Source organism: Mirounga leonina, unplaced genomic scaffold, assembly GCF_011800145.1.
Source record: "Mirounga leonina isolate KUSES-001 unplaced genomic scaffold, KU_Mleo_1.0 Mir_154, whole genome shotgun sequence".
Classification (NCBI taxonomy): domain Eukaryota; kingdom Metazoa; phylum Chordata; class Mammalia; order Carnivora; family Phocidae; genus Mirounga; species Mirounga leonina.
The window spans coordinates 24,425,013-24,432,744 of record NW_023270389.1 but is presented as its reverse complement, the minus strand read 5'-3'; positions in this window follow the sequence as shown (position 1 = coordinate 24,432,744).

Here is a 7,732-nt window from a genome sequence, read left to right as displayed (position 1 = left end):
GACCTGGGCGGTCACTGTGTTCTGGGGAAAGGAAAGGTCACTTTGAGGTTTTGCCTTTGCTTTGGCTGCTGGTTGCTTCCTGCCTCATCCAGGGCGGGAGCCCCAGGGAAAGTGCCATCTCTGAGTGGCTGGCGGGTGGGGGTGGGAGCTGGGGATGGGATGGGAGGGTTGACGTCTCAGCGGGGGACTGTGTCCCTGGCAGGAGAGGTGAGGGTATAGAGGCTGTAGGTCTCCAAGGCGTTTTTATCAATATCTTTTTATTTCTATTGCCCCCCATGTTTCTTGGGCAAATTTCTCACCCCCTTTTCACCCCAGCATAATTTCTTCATCAGTCACTTGAAGGGGAAGATGAGATTGAGTCTCTGAGTTGCCTTCCTGCTCGCTGGCTGTTTGAGGGACTGGTGCTCTTGCAGGGGAGAGATTCACTGCTATCACCCTCAAATCCCACTCCTTATCTCTACGCCCACCCTCCCCTCCTTCTCTGCTCTCTCTCCTGGGGACAAGGATGGGTGCTGGGCTGAAGAAACAAGCTCCAGCAAAAGAGATTGAGGTCAGCTTTGAAAAGCACTTTCCAGCAGGGAGACCTGACCAAGGTCATGGGATCCCTGAAACAGACACTTAACATAGACTCCTAGAGGTCTGCAAGGAGAGTAGGGTTAGTCTTACTTGGAAGTGGGCAAGTGGACAAGGAGACCAGTGAAGGACCCTGAGGGTCTCGTTCAAGGAATCCGGAGCTTAGTCAGCACTGAACTGGTCCCTCCTTCCATCAAGGAGCTCGCTGGTGTCAGACTCTGGTTGTTTGGTTCAGTTCAACACACACTCTCTAACCACTGATTATGTGCCAATCTCTGGGAAGACTCTGGACATTAAGAGATAAAAAAGAGTCCATCTCTGCCCCCAGGGATTTATGCAGATGAGCATTTAGAACAGTCGTCCAGGCCTGGGAAGTGCCCGGAAGAGGCCATTATGGTGATGGAGGTGTGCATGTTGGTCTCCATGCTGCCTGAGGAGGGTTTTGCCAGGTTCTGAACACCCGGACTGTGGGGCTCTGGGTGTGGGGAGGGAGTGGGAAGGACTGTGAGGCTCTGGGAGAGGGTTGTCTGTGTGAGTGAAGTCATTCGGGGGGGATAGCCCTTTCTTAGTCTGCCCTACTCGGGGGCACTCTCCCACTCCGAGGGGCACACTCTGAAAGTGGGTCTTCCTCCTGGTGCCTCAGATCCAACAGGGCCAAGTGTAAGTGGGGAGTTTATGCTAGAAAGAGAAAAGATTTGCTTGCCCTAGGCTGGGGACCTCACTGGCTGACTTTGAGGAATGGGGGCACTGTCTGAGGGTGACTTGGGAGCCCTCACAGCCTCAGGATGAGCAGTTAGGAAGCTGGCGGAGCTGGTGCAAACCACTGTCCTGACCCCAACCCTCTTGTGTTGAAGCATTCGCCCGGGAGCCCCGGTCCCCTGGGTCCTGTTCCCCCCGGACTGATGGAGCTATGCCCTTGTTGACTCTCTCCTAATCCTTCCTTCCCTTCCTTCCGCCTCCTCCAACCTCTCAGGATTAATGGGAACAAATGGGATTCCATGCCACCCATACAAGTGCCCTGAACTGGTGGAGAGGTGAAGGAGTAAAAGAGAACATCTGGGGGCAAAAGGAGGGGGAGACAGCCACACAGAACAGGCTGGTGAGCCAAGCAGTAAGAGCATTTTGCTTCCAAGACTTGAAAAGAGGGGAGAGGTGCAGCCGGCAACTTCAAAGGCTGGTGCCCCGAGGAAGAGCCAATATTTTTGTTCTTTCCTTTGCAAAGGAAAGCAGCCCTTTGCAAAGGAGCCAGCTGTTTCCCCTCACTCTGTTTTGGGGTCTGGCAGACCTGCTCTGCTCGAGCTTTCATCCTCCAAGCCCCGTTCAGCCTCCTGCCCTGCAGCTGAGGTCCTTCCGTGGAAGGGAAGACCCCGTGGGCTCCTTAGAGGGGAAGGGCTGCGGGCTGCTCTCGGACCCAGGGGCCGCCGCGGCTTTCCCACGTGGGCTCAGGTTGATAAACAGCCCACCCCCATGACCGGTGGGCTCCTGTCACCCCTCGTCTCCGTGTCTCCGCTGCCCACCCTCTTCAAGGGATGACCCCCAACCCCATGGGGGGGTGTGGGGCTTACCGGTGGGTGCGAGGAGCCGGCCGGGCAGGGCTGCAGGTGCGACTGGGGGTCAGGTAGCCGAAAGGTGTTCCGAGGTGTGCAAAAGGGCTCTGCTCAAATAATCCAGGGAGGCGTTTATAAATAACTTTACCTCAGGGCCACGGGGTGAGCCCCGGCTTCTGATTGGCTCTGAGGGGAAGTGGTTTTAAATACTACCCCCTAGCTAAGCCTGGGGAGATAGGAAAAGGAGATAAGGGGAAAAGTTCCTAAACGAACAGCCCTTTTTTTGTTTTACCCGAGGAGCAGAGCTGTTTGATGGGAGCTTGGCACTTCCTAAATCCACCCCGAAGACAATAGGTCACATTCAGCGGGGCCCCTGGCCCACAGGCTCCCCCAAGGCGGCGGCGAGCCTAAGGAGGGGACAAGGCAGACCCCTCTCTGAGCTTGCTGTCCTGTTGCTCGTAGGGCTGGGGTCAAGCCAAAGAGCCTCTTGGACAATGGAAGCCATTGAGGCCACCTGAAGGGTGGGGTCCTGGGGCTGCTTGCTTGGAAGAATGGAGAGCTGGGCGGCTGCCGGGGGGACAGTAGACCTCTGAGCACCCCCGAGTGAGGGGACGAGCCATGGCTGGGAGGCCCTGAGGGCTCTCGGGACGTTTCGGGCTGCGGTGGAGACCTGGTTCCCAGTTCTGTCCCCAACCTTCAGCCACTCGCCAGCTCTGCTCCTGGTCTGTCCACCAGGGCCGCAGGGGAAAGTGTGCCTCACCCTCCTAACTTGCCAGGTGGGGTGCAGGGGGAGCATCGGGCTTTGCGATCAAGTAAAGGGACTCAAGAAACGCGATTTACCACAATTATATGTAAGGTGACTGAGAGGCTGGCGAGTCTCTAAATCATAGGCCTCTGTCACTTCCAGGAATTAATGTCTGCCCGTCATGGCTGTGCTCGGGCTGCTACCCGCCTTCTGGACGAGAGCTGCTTGCCCATCCCAGGCCCACTGAGCACTGTGGGAGAGCCTCAGAGAGGGAAGATAGGAGGAGGCTTGGGGGAATTTCTTGACGTATCTCCTGGGAGGGAGAGTCCCCCTCTGAGGCCAAGAGATCTTTTCTTTGGGACACCTGGGGGCAGCTCTGGTCCTGAACTGTCCTGCCATCTCTCCAGAAGAAAACAGAGGCTCTGAGGTGGACTGAAACCAGTACAGAATGCTTCAGTGAGGCCTCCCTGGAAGTCAGGGTGAAAATCCCCCTGGGAAGGCAAAATGAGCTAGTTTCATATAATAGGGACTCAATAAATATTTGTTGAATGAATGAAAGAATGAATTGTCTGTGAGCCCAACCCAAGGGAGAGTTTATAGATGCATTGACTGTGGGGACTAAAGAAACACCAGAGGTCACTGAGAGTTGTCAGGGTGTAGCCAGGGGCCTGAACATGACTGCAGAGAGCTAGAATGAAAGCCACCCTACCACCTGGCAGGGTGCATGCCCTACCACCTGCTGAAGGAAGGATGATGTGTGCATGGACACTTCCTCGAGAAGCCCTTCGCCAGACTCCCCCACTGGCTTAGTCGCTGGGTTCCTATGGTTCCCTTTGCTTCACCATGGTAACAATACACTGATCACAATGGATGGTAATTATGCATTCAATTATCAGTGTTTCTCCAAAGACTTGGAACTTCATAAGAAGGGCGGGGCAGTATCTGTTTTGTTCATTTTGGTATCCCTAACACCTAGCCCCATGCCTGCACTTAGTAGGAGGTCAGAGTAGATTTATGGAATAAAGGAAGGACTGTCTGATGGAGCCTTTAAGCAAAGCAGAGCCAGAGGGCAAGGCTTCATCCATGCATCTCCAGCATTGTCCAGTGGCATGGGGAGCTTGACCTGTTCTAAATTTTGGGCAGGCAATTCCTAGAAAGCAGATGAGGCATCAGGTTCTCCCTATAGCCGGGGTGACAGTGGCTATCAAGATCACACAACTAAATCCCCTTCCTGGGATACCATGCCGGCAGGGCAACTTCTGGTTGTAATTTGGTTCTTTCAGAACAGAGACTGCATCACCCAACAGACTGGAGCATCTGGGGCTGCCTGCAGGTACACATGTTATTGTTTTTTTAAATGACCCATGGACATTCTGGTCTATCAGTTGGTCTGGTGTGAGTTTTGTTAATGTGAGTCAGCCTCCCCTGAGTCTGATTGACTTTCCATTGTAACATTTGGCTTTCACACAGGTGATCTGTTAATTCTCATAACAATCATGTCATGCAGGCATGTTGCTCTCATTCTTCAGATGAGGAATCTGAGGTTGACTCAAGTGAAATAACTTTTCATTAGGTCACAAAGATCTGGAAGGAAGAGAAGAAATCAAACCTGGATATTATAGTTTCAAATTTTATGCTTAGTGCACTGTATCACTTTTATGTTTGAACCTGCAAAGCTAGGTATGAGACCTTATACAAGACCCACCTTTAGACACTTTCAGTTCCCTTTTAGGTATATCTCTAAAGATGGCTGGGGCCTCCAGAATAGGTTCTGGGGCTGAGAACTTGCTGGCTTTCTTCTCCAACCCTTCTCCTGCAGTTCTGGCAAAATTCGGGATAGGTAGATCTTGTAAAATTAGGGCAGGAAGGATAGATGAACCGAGAGTTTTCTACAAAGTCACCAAGAATCTTGGGTCTCAGAGGTCTCAGAATCTGGGGATTGGTCATGGGTGGGAGACCCAGGCAGGAGGAAGCCCGACCAGAGGTCAGATGAGCAGAGGAGAGGATGGGGAGAAGCCCTGATAGCTCAAAAGGGCATGTTAGGGCTCTCTTGGGTGGAGTTAAACTGTGGGACAGAGTTAGGGCTGGTGGGGAGAAAACAAAGACATGGAGAAACAGGCAGATGGCAGCAGCAGAAGGACAGAGAAAAATAGACTCAGAAACAGAGAGAGGAGCAAAAACGCACCTACTGTTTTGCTCCCAAAGCAGCTCAGTCTTGAGGTTTGTTAAATTGTATCTTTCCTAGTGAAAGCAGGTGAGCATCCACCTATACCTCTGCCTGGAGCAGAATAGAATGTCCTTTGCTAGCAAGCTACTTTACCCCCACATCCAGGATTGAAAACCGTGTTCGTTCATTCATTCAGTCCTTGTCATTCATTCATTTTAAACCCCTTATCCTGTTCTGGGAATACTGAGATAACTAAGACACAGTCTCTTCCCTGAAAAGGCCTCACTCTGGTCGGGAAGACAGGGAGACGAGGAGAACACTGTCATCTAGAACATGGAGTGTTGTAGGAGAGCAGAGCAGAGGCACCAGGCTCAGCCCTTGAGGGGAGGGGGAAAAGAGGTCAGGGCAGACTTCCCTTGGTGGGGGAGGTGGGGGGCCACACAGGGCCTGACCAGGCTGGAGCCTGGAGACCTGAGCTCTAAACCCCAGGGTGGCTACTTCCATGAGGAGGTAGGGTGGGGGCTGCCTCTGGAAACATTTTTAGAAGGGGTTTCCAGCTTGTCCCCAAGCCCACTGACTTCTGAGCCCATTCAAGGTTCTCTGCTATAAGCCCATCCTGTGTTTCCCTCTGACCCAGAACTTGGTCATCCCCCTCCAACCCTATTGTTCAACTCCTCTCAACACACACACACACACACACACGCACACACATGCACACGCACGCACGCACACACTCACTCACTCATACCAAACAGGTTTTGGAGATTTACTGAGTTATGCAGATAAAGCCAAAGTACTCACAAATTACCCTCCTGACACACCTCACTTTAGAGCTGGTTCAGTTAAGTTTTCAGATGAGCACACTGAGGCTAAACCCCCAAGAAGGAGGCTAATGCCGCCGCCTCTGTTCATCCTTGGGCCCCTGGCCTTATCTGTACCTGCAGGCCTCTTGCACGCGTGCTCTGTGTGGGACCTGTGCCAAAGGTGTGGGCAGGATCATGTTTTGGGCAGCGACTTAAGCAAACACCTCAAGGCTGGGGACAGAAAAATCTTTACCACCCTGCCCTGCAGTGGCAAGGTCTGCCTTGGCCCCACGGCGGCCGGTTTCATGAATGCCTGGGAACTGGGCGGGCTGGGGAGAAACCCAAGGAACAGCTAATTCTCACCTCTCTCCGCAGGGAAGCCAGGGGCTCAGTCCCTCAGCTGTGAGCATCTTCAGCTGGTTAGGAGATGGGAGGCGGGGTGAGTAGGGTGATGTCCGCCTGTGTCTGGTCTTTCAGCTCAGGGAACCTGAGCTCCTGTCATGTGCTCTGTACTGTGCTGGGTGCTGGGAACACAAGACCCACGTGAGCCAGTCCTTGGGAGGTCGAGAGTCGGGAGGGAGCAGGTAGAGGGCTTCTCAGAGTACCTCTAATGACAGCTGGGGGACAGCTGGGGGACAGTATGTTGGAAGAAACCTAGCTGGGGGCTCTGAAATGTGGAAGGTATGGGCTCTCTGGAGAGAGTCAGATTGGAGTTGGCCAAGACCCCCAAGCATCTGAGGTCAGAGGAAGGGGAGTGTCACAGACCCACAGAGCGTGGAGAAGAGGATTCATCAGTCATCTCTCTCTGTGTCACAGATGAGAGGCTTGAGGCCCCAGAGATGGCAGGGACCTGCCCAAGGTCACCCAGAGAGGCAGTGCTGAGCTGAGGTCGGTACTCGCCCCAGGACCCCAGCCTGAAGCACAAACCAGGGTCTCTGCCTATGGAGGGAACAGGGGATTACTTGGGGATCCCCCTCCCAGTCTCCATTCTCAGGGTCACTCAGGTGTTACCCAGAGACATACCACTCCTCTGAGGTGGGCACGTGCACAGGGACTGCCCTGCCCGCTGAGCGCCAGCTGATTTTGTTAAGGTTGGGGTTTGGGAGAAGCAGATGTTAAGGGAGGGGTTTTGGGGGAAGCAGGTCTGCGTGTTGGGGCTTGAGAGCCCGGGGATGTGGTTGCTGGGTGGGCCAGTCCTGCAGCTTCCAGACAGAGGAAAAGATTCTGCTCAGAACCAGAAACCGGCGGGTTGGGCGAGGGTGTTGGAGGCAGTTCCTGCCACCCTGGTCATGCCGAGACTGAGGCTGAAGGTGGGGAGGGGGTGAGTTCCAGGCTATTAATGTTGACTGATGGCCTCCTGGCTCTCATTGTGCTTTGGGGCCGTAAGCCAGGCACATATTAACCTGAGTGTAGGGGCTGCCTCTAAGGGTGGGGTGTAGAGGCCTGAGACCCCCAATTCAGGGGGAACTGAGGTAGCTGGAGAAGCAGGAGATTGCTAAGTGTGCGTTCTAGGGCCTCACCCTATCTCCAGGGTCTAGCTTGGGCAGCAAGAGAATTGGGTCCGAAAGTGTTGTTTTGTGACCTTGGGAAAGTCATAAGAAAATGAGGCCTTCCCACGTCCCCTTTCCTAGTTCACGTTCTCCAGGAAAGAGTAAGAATGGAAGGTACCCGCTACCCAGCCCAGTGCATCCCACTCTTCTTCCCAGATTACCCTCAGCACACAGGCCTCTCCTCTCAGAACCCTACTGCTGGCAGAAGTGGGGGTGTTTTAGGTCTTTTTTTTTTTTTATATTTTTATTTATTTATTTGAGAGAGAGAGCATGAGAGGGAAGAGGGTCAGAGGGAGAAGCAGACTCCCCGCCAAGCAGGGAGCCCGATGCAGGGAGCCCGATGCAGG